Source organism: Phascolarctos cinereus, unplaced genomic scaffold (assembly GCF_003287225.1).
Source record: "Phascolarctos cinereus isolate Bilbo 61053 unplaced genomic scaffold, phaCin_HiC Scaffold_4;HRSCAF=312, whole genome shotgun sequence".
Lineage (NCBI taxonomy): Eukaryota > Metazoa > Chordata > Mammalia > Diprotodontia > Phascolarctidae > Phascolarctos > Phascolarctos cinereus.
In genome coordinates, this window is record NW_027555847.1 from 540,655,413 (window position 1) to 540,679,533 (window position 24,121).

A 24,121-nucleotide genomic window follows, 5' to 3' on the forward strand; every position below is an offset into this window, starting at 1 on the left:
GGACATAGTATCAAATGATACATTCCCTTCAATAAGAAACACCATTACCAACTGACATCCACTTAGTCAATAAATCTTTATTAAGTGTCTGCCACATGCCAGAGACACTGTGCTAAATGCTAGGGATACAAAGAAAGGCAAGAGACGGTCCTTGCCCTCAAGGAGCTCACACTATAATAGGGAAGACAAAACATAAAAAACCCAAAACTTTAGTCCTTCCTTTTAACCCATATGCCTTCTGCATACGATTTAATTCAATTAATTTTTATTTGTTTAGAGAAGTGTAGGCTAAGTGGCACAGTGGACAGAATGCCAGGCCTGGAGTCAGGAAGTCTCATCTTCCTGAGTTGAAATCTGGCCTCAGACACTTACTAGATATATAACCCTGGTCTAGTCACTTACCTCTGTTTGCCTCAGTTTTCTTATCCACAAAACGATCTGGAGAAGGAAATGGCAAACTACCCTGCTATCTGCCAAGAAAACCCCAAATGGGGTCATGAAGAGTCAGACATGACTGAAACTATTCAACGATAATAGTCCAAGAGTAATCTTTGGTACCTACCTTGGAGAAGGAATTCTTTCTGAACATCCAAACATAAAAATCTTTTAAAGACATGAACAAAGAATAGGGATGTTCCAAGTCTTTTAAACAGGTGAAACCATGAACATAAGTTAGAAGTAAAGAGTGTACCAAGCCAAAATGTCCAAGAGGCTAGTTTAAAGGTCAGAGCTGTTTCAAGAATCATGGAAAACTTAGGAGAAAAATATGAACTGTATATAACCATTTTAATCAAAACCACATCATGAACACCAAACTTTGTAACACTGTCAGCATATTTAAACACAGAAGACACGATATATATAGAAACAGAACTCTAGGCAACATATTCAGGTACCTTTTTATTATAAGTGAGGGAGGGAACATATAGATAATTTCAACAGTTTTTCTTAGTCAATGTTTTTTCATGCTTGGATGTTGTAATTGTTGTGATCAGAGTTTCCTCAAAGACTCTACGACTTACGTCTACGTAAACAGCACCAACGAAGGGAAAAGATTGATTTGAATTGGTCTACTGGTCCTGTACTATTTACTGGAAAAGCACTTAGACACGTGATTGGTCACTGAACTAAGAAGAACAAATAAAGTAACTAGCCCAGGGAAAGTTGATGGTCCATTTCACTAGGGTACATGTCATTCTCATAAACCTTTGTTTGTGTTAGTATCTAGTCAGAGAGTAAATTAGGCATAATCTTCCCAGATTTCAGATCTAAGTGCTGCTCTGAATGGACTAAAAAGTTAAGGTACTGGGAAAGCAATCCTTCCTTGCTTGGCACTGCAAAGCAGAGGGGGAGGAGGAACAGAACTGTCTAATCACTGCTCTTTAACTTTGATTCTAATCAAATGCACTTGATGTAAATGAATTCAGATTTTGATCCAAGCCACATCTTTTGTTTTAATTAAAAATTTCCAAGGCTTCATAACTTGCCTGAGAAAAAAAGTTACTCCAGTTTAGTGCTTTCATGGGAAATAACATCCCAAGAGGAAACTTACTTCTTGAGATTAAAAATAGGTTCAGACAGTTTGGTCTGTAAGATGTAATTTTTAAAAAGAAAAAAAATCAATGTATTTCCCAAAAAATGAGAAAAAATATTAAGTACACCATTAATTTGATATCAGATAAGGAATACTTGGGCCAAGATAAATTATCATGACGGCACAGTAGAAAATTAACTTTGTGAAAAACAAGACTATAAAATAGGAGAAAGGAAGAATCCAGAGACATGTAGTCTCAAGTTACATAGACCATGTTTTTGACAATTGAACAAGCAACCCCCACCTGGCATGATATCCAGTATTTGAGGGATAAAAGCAACCTGGAGGAGAGAGACTGTTGCTCTGCTAATTTAACAAGTCCCTCATCACTCACATGGGTTGTTGTTATGGGGACCTAGTATGCAACTCTGCCAAGGACTAGGAAGAATATCCTGTACTGTTAATCACTAATATTATTATATCCTTTGACAATCTTAGTAAAAGTATAATTAGCATTACTGTAGTGTGAATGTTCATTTGCACTAAAGTCTGAGTGAATTCAATGAATCTTTTCTCTGCCTACCTACAGGTTTGTTGTGAGGAGAGTGCAATGCAAATCTTAAAGTTAAAAACAGTGTTATTAACTAGGTCCTATAAAGTCACAGCCCTGAACAGGTGACGACCAATCATCCAGCATTCTGGCCCTCACTGCTACAAGCCCATTTACCATGGGGGTCCCACCCAGAATGCAATAGCTACCTGAAATCTAGGCATTAAGTAGCAAAGGGATCCATGAGGCTGTGCCATTGCTCAACCTGCTGTGGTTACATCAAGATGTCAGACTAATACTGGCCAGGGGCTAGAATGCTACTCCAACATTGCTATTAATAATAATAAAAATATGCTATTAGAAGAACAGAATCACCCCCAGATTGCCATTCTCACTATACATGAAACCAAAGGAGACAAAGGAGTTATGATTTAATGGAAAGCTGGATCAAAGATCATCTTGAAAAAGGTAAACTAAATATAAATAGTTAGTAGGGATGGTTTCATTGTGTGCGCAAAAGCAACAAGAAGTATCATTTCATGATTTGGTCATCTCACTTTATGGTGCTCATAATTAGCAAGTGTAAAAATAACACAAGGAAAATTATTGTACTTTTTTTCAGAATGCCTTGTTTGTATTTTTATACTTTCTTTTAATTTATGGAATAAAACAAGCATTTCTATAACATAGTATAATAAAAAGATGACCGCACATGAAATTGCAAATTAATTATGTACAACTTGCTTTTTTTAAATATATAATAAAATTATGTAAATTTATTTTACATTTACTGACATTTGTTAGAGATGATAAAGAAGTAAAGAAATTCTATGAGAAAACTACAAGACAATATAAACCCTGACATTTGGTGGCTTTATATAAAAATGGACATAAATTAAGAGTGGGAATAGCAGAATGGCACCATGGCTTCCCCTTCCCCCAACATGCCACTGTTTCTGCTTCTAGTTCAGCACCCACACCCATCCACATGGCTCCTTGCAAAGAAGGAGCCTATCATTCCCATCACCACCACCACCAACGGCCAAACAACTGCCATCCCCAGTACTTAGCAAGTGGTTGCACATAATAAATTCTTAGTAATTTCTTTTTCATTCTGTCATAGGAGAAGATGACAAAAATATATTGGAAAATATGGTCTGTGATAAAGAAATGAAAGCAGCCAAAAGCCTGTAAGATTATTCAGAAGCTTCAAATATATATAACAAGAACTCTGACTTTGAGAAGGGAAATGGAAGACATCAACCATAGCCAGAACCAACCAACAGCTAAAAAACAAAATAGACTGTATTGTAACAGATTAGCAATTATTACCTACTGCAGTGGAAATCGTATCAGATTTAGTTGTCTATGTGAAGTCAAATTATTGATTAATTAGACAAAGGTTAAAATCAGCTTCAAAGTAGGATAACTGTATGTAGCTATAATAGGTTCAACCCAACCTATCTAAACAAAATGGTGAAAAATAGTTGCCATAACAGAAGCCAAAATAATATCAACTCTTTTTATTAATATCAGTAACAACAGAGTGCTTGAAGGTTTGTGAAATGCTGTGTCTATATGTGTATACATACATATGTACATATATAATACAACTTGTTATTTATTGTTGTTATTTGTCCTTCGTTCTTGAAGAAGACCAATGACATAAGGAAGGTGATGTCTAACTTGCAAGTGAATTGGACTTAAGGGAAGCCCAGCTGTGCAAAGTTATCAGCCTCTCTCTCTCTCCTTCAGAGCCTCCAGACACCAAGTGTCTTGGTCCAGTGGAAAAATATAGGGCAGGACAACTGGAAATAGCCCCGGATGCAGTGCGAGATGTTGGCCTTTTTAAGCTAGTCTTTCCCAGGTCTTGGTTTGTTAGAGGCAACATACAGTGCTTTAAGGTTTGCAAAATGTTGTGTCTATGTGTGTATATACATACATACACATATAAGTATACATGGTGTTTCAAAAGTTTTAGTGCAATTTTAAGCTATTAAAGCGACGAGGCACTAAAATTTTTGGGGTACCCCATATAAAATAATTTGTTTCAAAGAAGAAACTACTCAGCAAATTCTTGATCTGTTTACCCAGGCAAGCAAAACAACACTAGTTTATAATGTAGTAAATATGTGTAAAATGTTACTAAAGAAGTTGTTAGAACATTAATTAAACCTTTGATAATCCAAAGCAGCGGAAAGGAAAACAAACCTATAAAAAGTTTGACATGAGAACCCAGAAGGCCTGACGATGCTGAAAAAAGCATTTATACTTGAAGCTGGAAGAACAACAAACAAATAGATGTGAAATTGAACAGATTTGCTTTGTTCTATAGCAACTTATTCATATCACTGACTGTCATACGTTCTCATAAAGATTTTTACAGAAATGGGAAAGTAGAGTTATAGTTATATTGCTACTTCTTAAAATATATTCCATCCCTGTGGCCTCTTCCTCTGTTTCCTCCCTCCATTTAAAGAAGGATGACCAAGGCTAGCCATGTCCTCATTCCTTTCCAGTAAGCACTCCTGACTCTGTCTTCCCTCCATCAGAATGTAAGCACCTTGAAAAGAGGGACTATCTTTCTGTTATTTGTATTTCCAGGACATAGAAAAGTGCCTGGACACATATATGTATCACAGTACCTAAGTTAAAATGGTCCTTGAGACAATTAAATTGGAAAGTAATATGAGCTCCTTGTGCAGTGACTATTAAATTTTTATTTTGTATTCCTCACACCTAGCACAGTACCTAAAACATATTAAGTCCTTAATAAATGTACACTAATTGACTGATTGACCTAATAAATGCTTACTGGTTGATTGACAAAAGAATACCATACTGGAGGTGACACAACTTTAAAAGCACTCTAGGATTGATTTAAAAAAATAAGTCAAAGGGAATAGGCTAAGAGAATGGAAAAGCCTATAGACAGAATTATTATCCCCCCAAAAAGTGACCAAGTCAATAAGCATTTATTAAGCACTTAGTACCAGGCACTATTCTAAGTCCTGGAAATACAAATAGCAGGAAGACACTCAATGTGTTTAAGGAGCTTACATTCTGATAGGGGAAGACAACATATAAAAGGAAAGAGAGTGAAGAATATGGTGAGATGGAGTGGGACAGTCTAGAGAGTCAATAGTGCATACTGGAGAAGATATGACTAGCCTGGGCATCTTTCCTAAAACGAAAGGAGGAAACAGCCAATCAGAGTAAGATGCCGGGGTGGAGCATACTTCCAAGAAATTGATATTTACCCACAACTCTACTTTCCTACTTTCTCATGTCTATAAAAATTGTTATGAGAATGTTCTATTGATGCAGTAAGGGTATCCGGTGAAAAAAAAAAGAAGGGAATGAGGAGAACTTTACTGTAATACAAATGACTGAGAGGTAAATAAAATATACTGTGTTCATTTTTGGTTGATTTTTTTAAAAAAGCATCTGTTAGAAATGATTGGAATTCTCCTACCACAAGCTGTTCCCATTCATATGTTAAGATTATACAAGTGATTAAATATATACAAGATTCCTTGATAAATATCACCATGATCTTTTGATCTATGCATAACTCCAAATGAGGTATAAAAGACAGAGTCATATGATTGCAAAGGTATTTGCCACTGTCATAATCAATATCCTGCCAAGGTAAGTGAACTTATCCACAGCATTCAAAATTTCTCACACTGAACTGCCAAGCATTCAAACTCTACTGCAGAGAGCACTATTCCAGTGGGCTGGCCATGTAGTCCGAGTGCCAAACTCACATTTACCTAAAAGACTATTTTACAAAGAACTTGCTCAGTGCTCACACAGAGGTCAAAAGAAGGGATACAAGGACACTTTCAAGGTCTCTCTGAAGAAATTTAGCATTGATTGTGAGACTTGAGACATTGGCAAGAACAACCCAGCATGGCATGCCTACGTCAAAGAAGGCACTGCGCTCCATCAGCAAAAGAGAATCACAATAGCACAAAGGAAATGTGAGGTGTAAATCTAGAGACATCTCTGTCCCAAATGTTCAAACGGCCTATTTGTGCCTGGCCTGTGGCGGAGCCTTCTGAGTTCATGGTGGACTTATCAGCCACAGTTGAACACACTGTACCTTGACCGCAACATCCTGATATCATTGATTTTCTTCGAGTACAAAGGACAAACAAGTGCATGTCCTAGGCAGAGTCCAAATAAAAACAAGGTGCCCTCTATGGTGCTTGTCTAGATGCTTCCGTTTGCAGACAGCATTATACTAACAACCCTGAACTCTGAAACAGCAAAGGACCTCCTCCATGAGATCCAGGGATAATCAAAATAGATCAATTTGGCAATCCAAGAAAAACCAAATGGTTGAAGTCTACATATTTCCTATATTATGACGTGCAATAAGACTCTCTTAAAGTTCTTTTCTGATGCTTCATCATGACATTAGGTAATGTGGAGGTCTTGAAGTCTCTGCCAGCTTAGACACAAGCTTGGATGGCCATACGAAGTCAAAAAGGATTTAATTCATAGAACCGGCAACAGATTGTATGTGAATTATCTGAGTATCTAGTTAAATCAGAGAGGACTATCACCAGACTGGCAGAAATAGGATGAATTTTTCAGTCACAACAATTTTCCAAGATTTCCTACTGAATTGTGGAGAGGTTACAATCTGTATCAGTATTACCCACATCAACAAAATCACAGATCATTAAAGCACAGATATCATGACATGCAGTTGGATGAGCAACCCAATGACTCACCTTGAGCAGTCTCAACATATGAAGCAGTCTCAACATATGAATAATTGGTTGGCCTCAGAAATGAGTTGGAACAGAACAGAACACTGCCAGGTCTCAATGAGTATAAGTAAAGAATCCTCTAAAGTGGTCACATGTATTCAAATTCACACATTTGAAGTTATAATTATGTAAAATAAGGTAACTGATTCTAACCCAATGGAAATATGCAATTCAAATTTGAATAATGTGACCACTTCGAGAGGATTCATGGTTAGCATTAAATAGGACCTCACTATACACGGCTTTGGAAACTAAGTGGTACTCTGAGTTAACCCCAAGCTATTCTCTATTGCAAAAGTTCGTCTTCTTAAGAATGTTCTCCCAGTAATAATATACGACTATAAATCATAGAACAATTTAATTCATTTCAACAAGCACTAATTAAGCACCTGTGTTCAATGTATTGCTGATAAAAAGGTATTTTTAAAAAAAAAATCCCTGCCCTCAAGGTTTTTATATTCTGCTGGAGGATAGAATGAGTAAACAGAAATAAATACAAGGTTAATTTGAGAAGGGAGTGAATGCTAACAACTAGAGAGATAGGAAAAGAAGTCTCCTGAAGGAAGTGACACACTGATTCTAACCCTTGAAGAAAGTTAAGGGCTATAGGAGGCAGATATCAGGACAGATTGCCATTTCACACATAGGGGATACTGTGTATAGGCAAGAAGGTGGTAGATGTAATGCCAAGTTCAAGTAGTTCTATTGGTAGGCTAGTTTGCCTAAAATGTAGAGCATTTAAAGGGGAGTAATATGAAATAAGTGTGAAAAAGTGGGTTGGAGACAGAATGTAAAGGGATCTGAATGCCAAACTGGGGAGTTTGTATTTTATCCTAGAGGCAACACTATCATCTCAAAAGAAGCAAAATTACAGATGACTCACAGGGTAATGAAAAGTCATATGGTAAGTATAAGTAGCCTACTGAATAATACTATTGAGAACTTGCATCCAAGAAGTGGTTAAGGGGAAAAAAAGAAACCACAAAAACCAGAAATATTCTTTGGCACATATGTGTTTCAACAGAAAAGGGCCAGTCATATAGCAAATAAAGGATAATGGAGGTGCAATTGGAGTGCACTGGGGTCCATGAAATTAAAGGACCTACCAGAAGACCTCCAGTATGTTGCACACAATTCTTGGGGAGGATGGAGATATATATATATATATATATTTATTTATTTATTATTTATTCATTTATATACACACACATATATATATACATATATACATATGTAGACACACGCACATCCACACCCATACTCATATATATATATATATATATATATATATATATATATATATATATATACACACACACACACACACACACACACACACACACACACACACATACAAACATATATGAGCATGGACAAACATAGCACTAGAATGTGAAGCGGAGGATTAGCTAAACAGCCACACCAATAAAATCATGGATCCATCAAAGCATCCAAGCAGTCCAAGAATCATGTTAAAGGTTCAAATATCAAGGACTTGCTTTTTTTATTTGTTTGTTTGTTTTTGGTGAGGCAATCAGGGTTAAGTGACTTGCCCAGCCAGTAAGTATAAAGTGTTTGGTCTGAGGCCTATTTTGAACTCAGGTCTTCCTGACATCAGGGCTGGTGCTCTATCCACTGTACCACCCAGCTGCCCCGAAAAGACAACATTTAAAGGGGAACTGGAAAACTGGAAGGGAAGGGTGGAGGTAACCTTGGCAAAGCAAGGATGCCAGTGAGGAGGTGTTGTCTCAAGGTTGATTACTAGCTCTGCCAGCAAGGATGTTTGGGCATTAACTATACATTTCAATTATCTAGGCTCTTATTGTCTCTCACTATCATGAATAATTGAAAATGGGTTTTAAGTAGTGAGGAACATTCAAAATTGGAACCAAAAAAGCACAATTAAATTCTGCAGAATAACTTTTAAAAATATATTTAAGTGACACTCAGTAATAAGGTTGGTAGACTTTTTCATATCTCAGCCAGCTGCATTATGTTCTGAAGGAATAACTAACTGAAGAGCACATACCCAAGATTTTGCACGAAAAGAAAAACAAAAGGAGGCAGGTCTGGCATGTGGCTTGCTCTCTGGAATGCTCACAAGTGCCTAAAATAATTCAGTAAGAGGCCCATTGTAATGTGTGCTCACTACATCTGGAAAATGCTTGTACTAGGTAAAGCCTGTCTCCATTCTTTAACTCTGCTACTAACTCACTATGTGACCTTGGGCAAATCACTTAACCCCTCTAGGCTTCAGTCTTCTCATTTGTAAAATAAGGGGCTGGATTCCAGCTGTGAAATGCTGTGTATTTGGATTTTTTTTTTCAAATTTGGCAGGCCCATTTTATCACCTTTCATCATAAATGGGTTGCAAACATGTTATCTTCTGCCTGTTGCTTTTTTGTATGTGTACAGTGCTGGTACTGAGTAGGAACTATTTTTTTTTTAACATCTCAACTATAATTCTCTAGATTTTACAATAACAAGTAAAGGTCAGGGTTGCAAAGGTCATAAAAATAGCAGGCTATAAATAATGTTAAATGTGGTATACTTCCTTTTTATGTTGAGATGAAAGTATAGACTTTGGCTATATGGGCGGAGGAATGGAGCAAGTTGAAAAAGCAAACGTTATCTGCTTTAATAGAACTCAGGGGTATACTGTACGGGTGACACAGATACATTACTCTCCTTAGCCATGGTAGAGTTACTTATGTGCACTGGGGAAAGAATATACCTCTATATTTAGAGTAGTTTGGCCCGAGCCAAGTACAAGAAAGAATGTGGGAAAGGATGTGGAGAGGGAGAAAAATATATTTATTAATATTTGGTTTGCTCATTTCTAGAAAGACAGCTTAGTAAATACAATGCCCATATGCAATGTTCCTGTTTGTAATTATACATAGGGGTGTATTAAAAAGAAATCAGTCTGAAAACTGAAAACCAGCCGATTTTTTGGGGGAGGGGTCATTTTCATATATGGCTAAATATCTTCTTGCTTAATATATATGTGTGTGTGTATACATATATATATATATATATATATATATATATATATATATATATATGTATATGTATATGTATATGGCTGGTAGTGCCTGGCAGCAAAAAAAGTGTTAGCACCTATGTGTATAGGTAGGGCCATACTGAAATAGCAACTATCTGGCTTCCTAATGATGAAGCTGTGTGTTCAGTGTCTCCTTACAAGATCAAAATCCATGGTGAGGGAGAGAGTGGAAAAAAAAGAGAAAGAAACAAGCCTGGAAGGAAAAAATGTAGCTTCCAATAAATGGCCCTTTATAGACATTCTGGATGGGAAATTGCTGTACTAAGGAAACACTATGTATAAAAATTGGAAAGCCTATTGTTTACTTAGATGTATGAAAAGAAATAGGTCAGTGACTTTGTTTCCATGGTGACTATTATTGAAATAAGACAAACTGACACCAATGCTGATTTATTTTCCTATTCAAACCCTCTTTAAAGATCACTTTAATCTGAGTTTGCTACTGGATATAAACACAGTGACTGAATGAGCTTTCAAAGGAATTACCTTTTGCTACTTGCAAATGAGAAAGGAAGAAAGGATATGAGAGAGAGAGAGAGAGAGAGAGAGAGAGAGAGAGAGAGAGAGAGAGAGAGAGTGAGTATGTAACAAAATAAAAAGAATCCAGGTTCATAACTTACAAGTTTGGGAGATAAGATAATACATATAATCATAGCCTTACATATAGTCATTATATTCTTGGCTAACTGAAAATTTTATTTTTATCTATAAGTTGATTCGTTGTTACCCTCCAAATTCTAAACTTGTTTATTTCCATTTACTGAATGTTTTTCTTATGCTTTATTATGGTAGTTTGATTTCCAAATGCATACTCAATCTGTATTTTTAATAACCAGTTATAATTAATACGATATTAGTTTGAACATAGCCTACAACTTTTTCCCAAATCTGCCTTGCCTGAAACTTTAGTATGTTATATAAGTGATATTTTTTCCAGTATATATTTTCTGTATATTTTTTTCTTAAAAAAATCTTTTAAGGGTCAACATATAATGGGGGGTAATTTACATTTGGATAAGTACTATGCTCTAAAGCAAAGACTGAGGCCAATTACAGATTAAATGAAATTAACATATTGTCAGTCTTTTTGATCATTTTAATCATCAAGGAAAATCACTATGTGATTAATTCTACAAGAACAATTAAAATTAATTTTCAAGACAACTGAAGTATCCTGATCAGCCACACGGCAGTCTGATTCGATGCTTCATGTAGATGCAACAGTATATGTCTAGGATGTCACAGGATGAAATGGAAAAATAAATTTTGTAAATTTGCTCCAAACTTGTTTCCAGATACAGAAACCGAGATTCATAATAAATTCAACTGGACAACATTATTTCTCCAATCACTCAGGCTTGAAAACCTAATTCATATTTTATTCATCCTTAGTCCATAATATCTAGATAGCCACAAATAATCTGTTGATTCTTCCTTATTAATATTTCCCACACATATTCCTTCCTTTCAATTCCCATTGCCACCATCCTAGTCCAGGCCCTTATGACATCATTCTTGGATTACTGTAATAACTTCTTAGTGGATATGCCTGTCCCTGGTCTCTCTCCCCTCCAATATATCCTGACCCATGATTTCCAGCTTCCTTTTTGTAAAAAAAAACTTCTTATATCATTTCATTTTCCAGGCTCAGATCCTTCATCAATTCACAATTATCTACAGGATGAAGTCCGAAGTACTTAAGATAGCATTCAAGAGCATTCATAATTAGGCCACAGCTTGCCTTATTCTCTTCATTCTCCTTTCTAACCAGCAGCACTATCAGTATCATAGACTACAATTAGGTCCTGATTAGTGCAAATAATGAATCCCTTAAAATGATCAGATATATTTGAATATGCACTATTCAAAGTAATAATTATGTTAAAATATGGTAACTGGTTTCAACTCAATGGAAATAATCAGTATGAATTTGATGATGCAACCACTTCAGGGGGGACAGGGACTCATTTTTTGCACTAATTAGGACCTAGTTGTACATCTTTGTTTCCCCCTCAATTATACCAGTCACTAAGACTTTTACAGTAGATATAAATATGACTGGAAAGAACCATTGCCCCAAAATTCTGACAGCATTCCAAATATATTTTCTCTCCCTTTAGGTAGGCAATTTTTTTTTGATGCTGGTACCAATATATTTTAATGTTGGCATTGCTAACTGTGGGGCAGAACTGTTTTAAATTCAGTGGGCTATTAATCTTTACAAAGTGAAATTGGATTAGCTGAAAAGGAACTACCAAAGGAAAAAAAGAAACCATGGTCCAGACAGATTTGCAAAAGAATTCTATAAAATGTTTAAGGAACATTTAACAATTATGCTCCACAAATTATTCTTAAAAACTGAGATAGAAAGCTCACTACCAAACTCTTTCCTTGTGAGATAAATATAATCTGAATACCTAAGCCAGGAAAGGATAAAGCAAAGAAGGAGAAATACACACTACGACCACTAATAAATATTTTAAAAGTTAGCAAAAAGACTACAGCATTTTTTTTTAAATTACTATCAGTAAGTTGGATTTATGCAGGGGATGCAAGGGTGGTTCAATATTTGGGGAAACGATTAACATAATCATCATACTAAAAACAAAAAAAAAACTCCAACCTTCATATTATACAAGTAGGTAGAAAAAAAAATCTTTGATAAAATAAAAACACACGCTAAAAACACTAACAGGCACGAAGATTTTGAGTGAGGTGGAGTATAAAACAAAGACTTCTACCTTCTTACGTCATAATTTTCCCATTACCACCTTCTCACCCTTCTGGCTGACCCATTCCTTCTACACAGGGGCATTAGCAGAGCAATATCGGTTAGGGCAATGGTATATCCATGATGCCAACAACAAAAAATTACAAATGAAGGCATAAGCTTCCATTTAAAGATTTGTGTGTTCTCAAATTTAGCTGAATTCTGTTTTAACAAAACATCACAACTATACGAGGAGGTTGGGGTTTTTTTGTTTGTTTGGGGTTTTTTTTAGCCATCTAGCCAACAATCCATGGTGCTACTACTTGCTATGGGTGGACAAGATGAATATTGTTTGAACAAGAAATATTTTATAAAAGGTGCTGTCAGAAACCCACTAAGCAGTCGTTCTACTCAACAAGATGTCCTTTGAGCAAGAGCTTGTGCATTGTAACTACTGCAAGTATTAATTAAAAATTGACATTAAAAAAACCAAATAACTACAAAATGCATAAAGTAACTGAAAAGTCAATCTACAATGTGCACTTAAGACTTACATAAAGACAATCACAAGTCTCTTTAAAGAAATATTGACATAATTGGAGGGATATTCACTGCTTATGGTTGGACCATGAAAATATTATTAAAATGATGATATGTTAATTTATGGATGCAATTCAATATTAATCAAACCATCAAGGGGACATTTTATGAAGTTAGACAACGTAACAACATAGTTATTTTAGAGGAACTCGAGGAAAGTCTAGAAACTAAAGGAAAAGAACAAAAATGTAAGAATGAAGGGATAATAATACTTCCAGACCTTAAGTTATACTATAAAGCATTAATCATCAAAACTATTTGTTACTGGTTAAACAATATATCAATAGATAAAGCAAGAATCAGAAAGAACTGAACAAGTTATAAGGGCTCAGTAACTTGAAAACATAAATTACTTTTAGGAAGAATTCCTTATTTGTAAGAACTGCTGGAAAACATAAAAGCAATTTAGCAGAAATTAGGTTTAGACCAACAGCTTACACCACATACACCACATAAGCACATACCTTACACTACACACACTCAAAATGGATATAAAACTTGAATATTAAATGGCATACTATTAAAAAGGCAGAAATGAACCAGGTCACGTACTTTTCATAGCTATGGCTAAGAGAAGAGTTCTTAACTAAACAAGGATAGAGGTGATGCAAACAATAAAAGATAATTTTGAATCCATGAAATTAAAAAGGTTTAACATAAACAGAATCAAACTAAGATAAAACTAGGATAAAAAAGGAAGATGTCAATTAGAGAAATATTTTTGCATCAAATAGCTCTGATAATGTTTTGATATCCAAGATACATAGGGATATAATATACATACATAAAACCAAGAATCATTTTCCCAAATGAAAAATTATCAAAGAGCATTATAAAGTTAACAAAAGAATTGCCAGCTACTTGAAAGATCACACTAGATTATTAAAAATAAGAGAAATATAACTCATACACAGCAAATGGGAAAATATGAGAAAAAATGGGAATAGTCAATTTTGGAGGGGCTGAGAAAAGACAGGCACATGAACACAACATTGATGGGGCTCTGAATTGCTCCAATAATTCTGGAAAATAATTTGTAATTTTGTTTTAAAAAGCAACTACAATATTGATACCTTTCAATCCAGAGCTCCTACTGGGAGGCATATACACTTGAGAAACTTAAATAAACTGATACAGGTTGAAATAAGCAGACCTAGAAGATTAATATGCAAGTGATTACAAATATGTAAATAAAAATAACAAAACAAATTTCACTGAATAAGAAAATACACTTTGCTCTCTTCTTTGCTGTGGTGGGGAACAACAGGTATGGAACATTGCATAATATTGTTAGACTCCATTTATATGTTGATGAGTTTTATTAAACTGGCTTATTTCTTTCTTTTTAATTCTTTGTACAGGGGAGTGTTTTCTGGGTTTGGGATGAGTGAGAGATATATTCTGAAATGGTGACAGAAAAACAAGAGATCTAATAAAAATTTAAATTTAAAAAAAATATATATATGACTTTTTTTAAAATTTCAGTGTCAAGTGCTTATAGAATAAAAACATGAAAGCTATGAAATTATCATGGATTTTTTTCTATATTTGGGGATATGTAAAGCACTTTGTAAACTTAAACACTAGATAACTTAATTAGATCTCATACCCTTCAAAGAGCATCACTTGAAAACAAGGCATTATTGGTTCAACTTAATCACCCCGAAAGCAGTCTAGCAGAAACCAGGCATAGACCAACATCTCGTATTACATACCAGGATAAGTTCACATTGGGTACAGTAGACATAAATGGTGCTATTATAAGCAAATTAGGGGAGCATGGGAGAAATTTCTTGTTAGATCTATGGAAAGGGGAAAAGTTCAGTACCAAACCAGAGATAGGTTCATGGGAGGTAAAATGGATAATTTTGATTACAGAGAATTAAAAATAAAACAAATGGAGCCAAAATTAGAAGAAAAGCAGGAGACGAGAAGTAAATTTTGTAGCAAGTTTCTCTGATAAAGGTCTCATTTCTCAAACATATGGAGAACTGATCCAGATTTATTAGAATAAAAGCCATTCACCAAATGCAAGGGATATGAATAGGCAGTCTTCAGAGGAACAAGTCAAAGCTATCAGTAGTAATATGAAAAAAAAATGTTCTTAGTCACTAATTATTAGAGAAATGCAAATTTTAAAAACTCTGAGATCCATCATATTGGCTAAGATGACAGAAAAGGAAAATGACAAATGCTGGAAAAGTTGTGGAAAAAATAGGCACACTAATGCACTACTGGTGGAGCTGTGAACCAGTCCAACCATTCTTGAGAGCAATTTGGAACTGTGTTCAAAAAGATATAAAACTATGCATACCCTTTGACTCAGCAATGCCACTATTAAGTCTGTATTCCCCCCAAAAAAATAAAGAAAAGGAAAACGATCCATATGTACAAAAATATTTACAGTGGCTCTTTTTGTGGTGACAAAGATTGGAAACTGAGGGGATGCCCATCAATTGGGGAATGGCTGAAGAGATTATGGTAAAATAATGTGATGGAACACTTGTGCTTAAAAAAAAATGATAAAAGGAATGGTTTCAGAAAAACCTGGAAAGACTTAAATGAATTAATGCAAAGTGAAATGAGCAGAACCAGAACAATTTACATAGAAATAGCAACATTATAATTTAATCAACCATGAAAGACAGATGAATACAATGATCTACCACAATTCTAAAGGATTCATGATGAAAAATGCTATCCACTTCTAGATGGAGAACTAATGGACTCAACGGTACAGAGTGAAGCTTTTTTTCCTGTTTCTTTTTCTAGTTTTTCCCCAGAATTTGGCTAACATAGAAATGTATTTTATGTGGCTTCATATGGATACTGGGTATTGCACTTCTTGCCTTCTCAATGGGTGGGGGGGAGAGAGAATTTGGACTAAAAATAAAATTGAACTAAAAAAAACGATCTCCCTAAACTCATCTGCTTCCTGTTCCCAGTCAGTCTACCTCCAGTCTGACCATCCCTCCACTCAGTCCTGGATCTCCTACTGCCAGCCTCAACTTTATCAAGGTATATGGTACAGTGGGAAGGACATTGGATTAGAGAACTGGTGCTCCAATCCCAATTCTTAATACTTACTACTTCTGTGACCTTGGAAAAATCATTTAAACTCTTTGAGCCTCAGTTTCCTCATATTGAAAATGAGGTTGGACTACATGATCTTGAAGGTCTCTTCCAGGTATAAATTTATTATCACATGAATCAGCTTACCTTTTGCTATGTCTACTTCAGACCTTTCCCCAGCCATAGCTTAAACTCTTGCTATCAATTCCTGCTCCATTTACTAGATTGGCATCCTGTCTCATAGCTATTTTTGTCACTATCAGCTGACACTCTTCTTATCCATATGGTGCTAAGTGGCCCTGCAACACCACTTGTGGACTGAATTCTGTCTAACTGGATAGTGAAAAAAACTGAAGACAGGGCAGCTTAACATAGTTAGGCACATGACTGTAAAAAGTAAGATTTCAAAATACACACACACATATATTTTAAAGATTACATGGATCTATGTTCAGGGACTATCAGTAACCAAACTGCTTTGAGTCAGTCAACTAAAACAAACAGGCATTTATTAAGCACCTACTCTGTGCCAGGCACTGTGCTAAGTGCCAGGGACACAAAGAAAGGCAGAAGATAATCCCTGCTCTGAAGTGGCTCCTATCAAATTGGGGGGGGGGGAAATATAAAAATACTATGCACCTATAAGATAGATGGGGGGGTTGTATGTAATACAGCATAAACTAGAGATAATCATCTTAAAGGAGAATGAAAAAGGCTTCTTGTAGAAGGTGGGACATTAGCTGAAACTTGAAGGAAGCCAGGAGGAAGAAGTGAGAAAGGAAATATCCACCCCTTGGCTTTTCTTCTGGCCCTGACCAGATGATGCCTCACATTGCAGGCCCTATGGATCTATTTTATCAAACAACTATGTTCAAACAAGATATATATGTATAGTATAAGTTGGAGGTAATTAACAATGGGAAGGCATTAGCATTAGCATGAGGGGTTGTAACTATACTGCATAGTATGCAGCACATGAGAGACCCATCTAAGTTTTAGGACTAACTGACCATGTGTTTTCCATGATATCTTTCCATTAAACCTCACAACCTCTCCAGGATGTGGGACATGGAGACTGATAGAAGAAACGAAGTCAATTATGTTCTCCTGTGGTTTGGAAGGTAAGGTGTCTCAGAAAACACACAGTTCTCAAGAACAATGAAAGGTTATATCACAAGAGATAGCTACTGGATCCAACTTCATAGCAAAAGATGTTTATTTTCCAATAAAGAGTCTGAGTCTGTTAGAAGCTGGGAGAAGGTGTTGAAAATAAACTTTCCTTAGGTTGGATTCTTTGAATGGGCAAAAAAATCCCAGGAATGTGGGACAACCAAATGTCTCTAGTTTTGTGTTGCTTTGCACAGGAAGTGGATGAATAGTTGGGTCCCAAAGATTTATCATTTACTATGTATTTTAGGCTATGGATACTTAGTGGATGCCAAAAAGGAGTCTTTAAAACAAAGTCACTTCAGTTTGTGTGTTAGCCACTGGCTATAGCAGAAAGAAGACTGCATTTGGAATTTGAGAACTTGTGTTCAAATCCTAGCTCTGCTACTTACACCTCTACAAGTTCTTTGTTTTGTGGGGGGTTTTTTGAAGGGTTTTTTTTTAGGCAATCATGGTTAAGTGACTTGCCCAGGGTCACACAGCTAGTAAGTGTCTGAGACCAGATTTGACTTTAGGGCTGGTGTTTTGTCCACTGTGCTACCTAGATGCCCCACTGTAAGTTTTAAAGGTGTGGTGGAGTGATCTAGAATTAGAGAGCCAATTGTTAAATTTACAGCATGAACATTTACATCTGAAATATTGGCAAATGCTATAAATCGTGGTTTTATTTGTTTGGTTGATTCTCTATTTTTAATAAAGTAATGGATAAAATAATGCTAATAATGCAGATTAGCATGTCATGGGTTCACCCCCACCCCACCTTCACCCTGTCACGATGTTGTTAAACATCTATCAGCATATCACTTTCTATAAACTTGGGAAAGTGTCTTCACCCCTCTGATTCTCAGTTTTCTCTGCTGGAAAATGAGGAAGTTAGGCTCAATGTTCTTTACGATCTCTTCTAGCTCTAACCCCTTTGGTTTTCTCTCTTCTTTTCACCCACTTTAAGTACAGGTATGACAGGAGTGGACATTGGGCATTGAGCAGAAGGAGTGAAAAAATTAGAAAAGAGCTTGTGAGGGGCAAGGAGTATCTTTGTTTCTTGGCAGCTTCAAGCTGGGCCCTAGGGGGATGAGTCTAAGAAATCTACATGTTTACTCACATAGGTTGTTTGGGAGTTCATCAAGACAAGAAAGAAAATAGGGATCCAGAGAAGACACTTTGTCTGGGAGACCGAATTCTGCTTTTGGCTTGAGCTCACACTTTTTCTTCAGGGAACCTGTGGGTTTCAAATCTGCCACCCAGTTCTATAATTTTGGCAACTGGCTAGCCAGACCCTCCTATGACACTTTGTTCAGGCCTGCCCTTCCTGGGCCTTTTCTTCTTTTGTACCCTATTAAAATTCCTTATCATTTTGCAGCTGATATTACCAAACTGGAGGGAAAGCCAGAGGACTGCCTAAGATTTAGACTCTATATAATATTAAGATGGGACTGTCTGATAATTAACCTTGCTAACCTCCCAAGGGGTACAAGCATTTTAAAAGAGGTGCACTGCCCAAAGTAACAGATCTTTAATGGTGGGATTTCAGCAGCAATACTTTGGGGTAGGAAGACCTTCTAGTCACTCTTCAAATTATAACCCTTCAATTTAATTCAAGAAGCATTTATGAAGTGCCTAGTAGGTACCAGATATTATACTGTCGTTAGGGCCACAAAGACAACAACAAAATGGCTCCTGCTCTGAATGACTTTATATTTCATCAGAAGCTCATTCAATTCAATTTTTAAAAATTCAGTAAATATTCCTTAAGTACCTGTGTACTGAGCACCAGAACTGGAGGCTAAGTGACTTGCCAATTGTTATCAAGTGTCTGAGGCAGAATTTAAATGCTGGTCTTCTGGCTCCATGTTGAGCACATAACTACTATTCCATTCTGAGGGAAAGAGATTGGACCTGTGATTTTATTGGTATAGAGAATGCCCAGGTGAGGAAACTCCTTATACCAATGTGTCTCTGTAATATACGGTTGGAAAGTTGTCTAAAGCAACTTAGTAACACAGTGCTAGTACTCTCTAAAGCAGCCAGTTCTAGATATAAGAACAGATAAAGTTAGACAAGACCTGATCCCTGCCAAGTGCAGAAGGGAATTCAAAGATGACGATAATATAAAATAACACACAAAAAGACAATACCCTCATGATGTCATTGGTTCTCTTCAAAAACAAGGGACAAAGGGAAGCTAGGTGGCAAAGTGGATAGAGCACCGGCCCTAGAGTCAGGTGGACCTGAGTTCAAATCCAGCCTCAGACACACTCACTAGCTGTGTGACTCTGGGCAAGTCACTTAACCCCAATTGCCTCACAAAAAAGAGAAGAGAGGAGAGGAGAGGAGAGGAGAGGAGAGGAGAGGAGAGGAGAGGAGAGGAGAGGAGAGGAGAGGAGAGGAGAGGAGAGAGAAAACAAGGGACAAACAACAATGATATCCTGTGGTATTGGACAGAATACTGGACTAAGAGTTAGGAAGACACAGAGTTCAGATCCTGCCTTAGACACTTACTTGCTGTGTGGAACTGGGTCAATCATTAAACTTTTCTGGACCTCAATTTCCTTATCTATAAAATGAAGATAATTATATCTATAGTACCTACGATTCTAACATCACAGAACTAGAGCTGAGGGAGCTCAAAGGCCATCTAATCGACTCCCCAGAAACTGAAGTCTGTGGAAGTTAAGTGTCTTGCCCAAGTCACACAAGTAGTTAGGGTCAGAGGTGAGAGGTGGGATTTGAACCCATGTCCTCTAACTCCAGAGACAATAATCATAAGGTTATTTGTAAGGTTCACATGTTAAGCCCTGAAGACTTTTAAAAGCTATATAAGTGTCAGTTCTTATTATTAACTCAGCTCAATATCTTCAACAAAAAGGAATATTTAATGGACATTACCAAATTTGAATATAGGGGATGAGAACAAAGAGGGAAAGGAACAAACATTTATATAGCTACTGAATACCAGCCACTGTTCTAAGCACGTTTTACAAATATCATCTCATTTTTTTTCAAATATTCCATTTGATTGCTTAAGTACGTAGTGCAATGATGATGATGATGATAAAAAGGAGACAGAGAGAGGCAGTGTGGTATAGTAAATAGAGAGCTGGCTTTGAATCTAGGAAGGCCTGTTAGTCCTGCCCCAACACAAACTAGCTGAATGACCCTTCGAAAGTCACTTAGCCTCCAGTGTTGTAGGAAATGCTGCCTTTAGGTTGCAACAATGCATTTGGCATGAGTTTCTTCACCTTGGCACTCCCCAGATCAGTAAAATCACAGGTCAAATCCCCATTCCCAAAACTGAGCAGTAGATAATATGTTCAACCTGGGAGTCAGGAAGACCAGGGTTCCAAGCCTACCTTAGATGCTTAACTAGCTCTGTCACAAATGGCAAGTTACAAACCTTCTCAGCCTCAGTGCCCTCCTTCCTAAACCTAGGCCAATAATATCTGTAATACCTACCCTACGGATTGCTCCGAGGCTCAAATGAGTGGATAGATGTAAAGGATTTTGCAAAGTTTAAAGATCTACATGAATGTCAGTTCTTAAATGAAAACATGGAGATTATTTTTCTCTTCTCCATCTCAAATTCTCTTTACTCACCCTCCTGTTAGGCCTTTTTTTCCCCCCCAAGGCCCACTTTCCAGAAAACTCCCCCTAAACAAATTTGAGTGAACCCAACAGTCTGGTGCAAAGAAAGGATGCCAACGTCTACATATTGTTTCGCTCATCTATGCCCCCTTTCATGTTTTCAAAGTCTTTAAGACTTTGGCTGAGGGCTCAGGGGAGTAAGGTCCAGAGGATGAATAGTGATGGTCTAACTTTTGGAGAAGGGTAGTTTCAGTCTACTAGAATAAGTCAATGCTGTCAGCAGCTTGTGCACACTGAGGGAAACTGCTTTCCTGAGGCCTATTGGAGAGAAATTTGAGATGAGCCTGGTCTTGCTGAGAGCTATCTCTCTTCATCTGCCTTTTAAGGTATTGCCTGCTTTCAGTGCTCTATGGTAAAGAAAGCCTTGAAAGGCAAAGGAGAGGAAACTGCTCAAGGCAGAGGATAATAAATGGTTAAAGTATGGGTTTAAATGGATGCTGGAAATGGGAATGCCCATGAGAATTCTCGTAAAAATAAATCCACAGCCTCAATCCCCTCCCTTCTCTTTACTGTTTGGGGGGGAGGGTGGTGGAGGGGGTGGAGATATACTAGACTAGAGCATCTGTGTTCAGAAGAGAGAACTCTTTTATTTATGCCCTTGTCTCTGATATTTCTTTTATCTCCTTTTTCCAGAAAAAGTTGGATGCAGTCATCGAAAGAAAGGAGGAAAAAAAAAAAAGCCCAACAGTGCACAGTACAGTAATGACAGATGTTGACTAGGACTCCCTCCGCTACTGAAAGCAGCCTTGTGTATATTCGGTTTCTAACACAAGTATTAGTTTCCCACATGAGACTTTGGCCTTTTGACAAACAGCCATGGAAAGTCAGTGGTCATAACTAACTCTAAGGAGCAGCTCTGGCTGGCCCTGAGCGCTGGGAGGCAAGGCAAGGGAAATGAAAAGAGGAGGAGCCGGCTGGCCCAGCCCTAACCCGAGCTGGGCACTGCCCCCGCAGCCGGGCAGCCTGCCATCAGGGAGCCTTCGAAAGCCCCGCTTTTCCCGGGGCGTTGCTGAAATGTGGTGCGAGCGAGCGAGGCGGGCAGCGCCCGAGAAAGCTGGTCTTTCAGCTGGGGAGTGGGAGGCAGCCGCAGGCTCCGGACTTCTCTTCCAGATCCAGCAAGTCGGAGCTAACATTTTTTGCCCACGTGCACCCAAAGCTTCATCCATCTCAGCCCTTTCAAGGGGCCTGCCTGCGGTTTCCCAGAGCCCCCACCTCCTCTCCGCTTTTTTTTTTTGGCGTTTTCAGGTTCTGGCTGCGCCGAATTCCCTTTATTGTCACATAGCCAGTAAGAGTTTGAATTTACTGTTTGTCCTCAGGCACCTACCTACCTGATGGTCTTCCTCAACCATCTGTTTTCCCTAAATGAGCTCAGCTCTTCTCCCCTCTTCTCTGAACTTTCTTCATGGGAACAAACACTCGTTTCCTCGTTTGAGGTTTGATTAGACAAGTGCTCTGATATCCACTGGATGTCTTTTTAACAAGGTACAGGCTGCTTCTTGACGGCTGCTTTTTTCAAAGCCACCTTCTTCCAGCTGTTCTTGATTTAGCCACGCCCCACAACCCCCACCCCGCAGATTCTTCTCACTAAATGTGGTTTATTTTTCAGGCATTATGTTACATTGTTGACTTGATATTTGGGGATGTGATATACACTCTCTACAATCAGCGTTGGGGTTCTTCGTAGAGATCTTCCTTTTCCATTATTATTCTCAATTTCATCACCTCCTCTGCCCACTTAAATCTTTGTTTGCCATTAACACCGCCTCGGTTTGCTCTCCCTAGTCCAGATGCAGCACCCAGCCCAGTAGGAGCTTTTTAAACCAAATTTAGCTTCCTGGCCCTGAAGGTCAGTGACAGAAAATTAGAAGTTTGGAATGAGGGAGAGGGGGCGGGAAAGGGTGGAGTGTTTGGCATGGTTCTCTGTAGGCTGGTGCCTTGCCTCAGTCTGAGAAGTGTTATTATCCATCCCCAGCATGAGGTGGGAATATTACAAAACCAGTTTTAAACCTCATTGAACACCCTTATTGAAAAGTAGTTCAAAAAGCCAAGCACATGTAAGGGATCTAAATCAGCCGGCTCTGAAAATTACATGGAAGACAGTTTTTGAGCTCAAGCCATTGCTAAGAGCTATTATTGCATATAAAGGTTAGTTACATTAATCAAATAGCAGACAGAAAATGTTTGACACTTCTCAAGAAAATAAAGGAGAAAACTACTTCTTAACAACTGAGGAGAAATAAACAGCCATAGATGCTTTTATATTCTTAATGTAGATATTTGCTCCTTAGATGTAATCTCACTTTTTTACAAAGTACCACAAGGTAGCAGATATAGTGCTAACATTCCTAGATTTGGAGTAATAAGGACCTGGTTTTGCCAGTCACAATCTCTCTGAACCCCAGTTTTCCTCAGTAGTAAAATGGAGATAATAGTTAACTACCTATCTAGGCTCACATGGTTATGTGAGGAAAACACTAACAGACCTATAAATATGAGTTGGTTTTTTCTACTTAATAATGCATAAAAGAAATAATGGAGAAGAGCTGGCAGCTGGGGACTAAAGAGATATCATGTATTTATCCCTATACTTGGCAGTTTTCCTTCTAGTAACTGACAGGAGACACTGGGAAATATCCATAACCAGCTATTGAGAAATGAATACTTAGAGGCATTTTACCACTAGGCTAGTCCAAGGTTGAGGGTAAACTGCCATGTTGTTGTTTTTTTTTATTCTAAATTAAAATGAGCAGAGTAAGTTACAAATGAATTTTCTAACTGGAATCATATTAGATGTAGAGTTGATTGATAAAAGTTAAGTATTAGTAAGAAAGATATCAAATTGTATTTTCACCTTTGTTTACTTTAAAGTAATTATAAACCAGTAAAAATTGGATTAGTCACTCCATTTTTGAAGGAGAAGCATTTTGCTTTTGGGTTGGCTGATGTGTGAGCATAAATATGGGTGTGAATTGGAGATGGAAGTGTTAACAGCAAAATT

The 24,121-nt window shown here is 37.2% G+C and overlaps 1 pseudogene; it reads right to left on the reverse strand.

Annotated features, from left to right (window-relative positions):
• The window catches only part of LOC110208780 (kinetochore protein Nuf2-like), a 104,288-nt pseudogene extending 81,999 nt beyond the window's left edge, over window positions 1–22,289 (reverse strand).
• Between the last annotated feature and the right edge of the window lie 1,832 nt (window positions 22,290–24,121).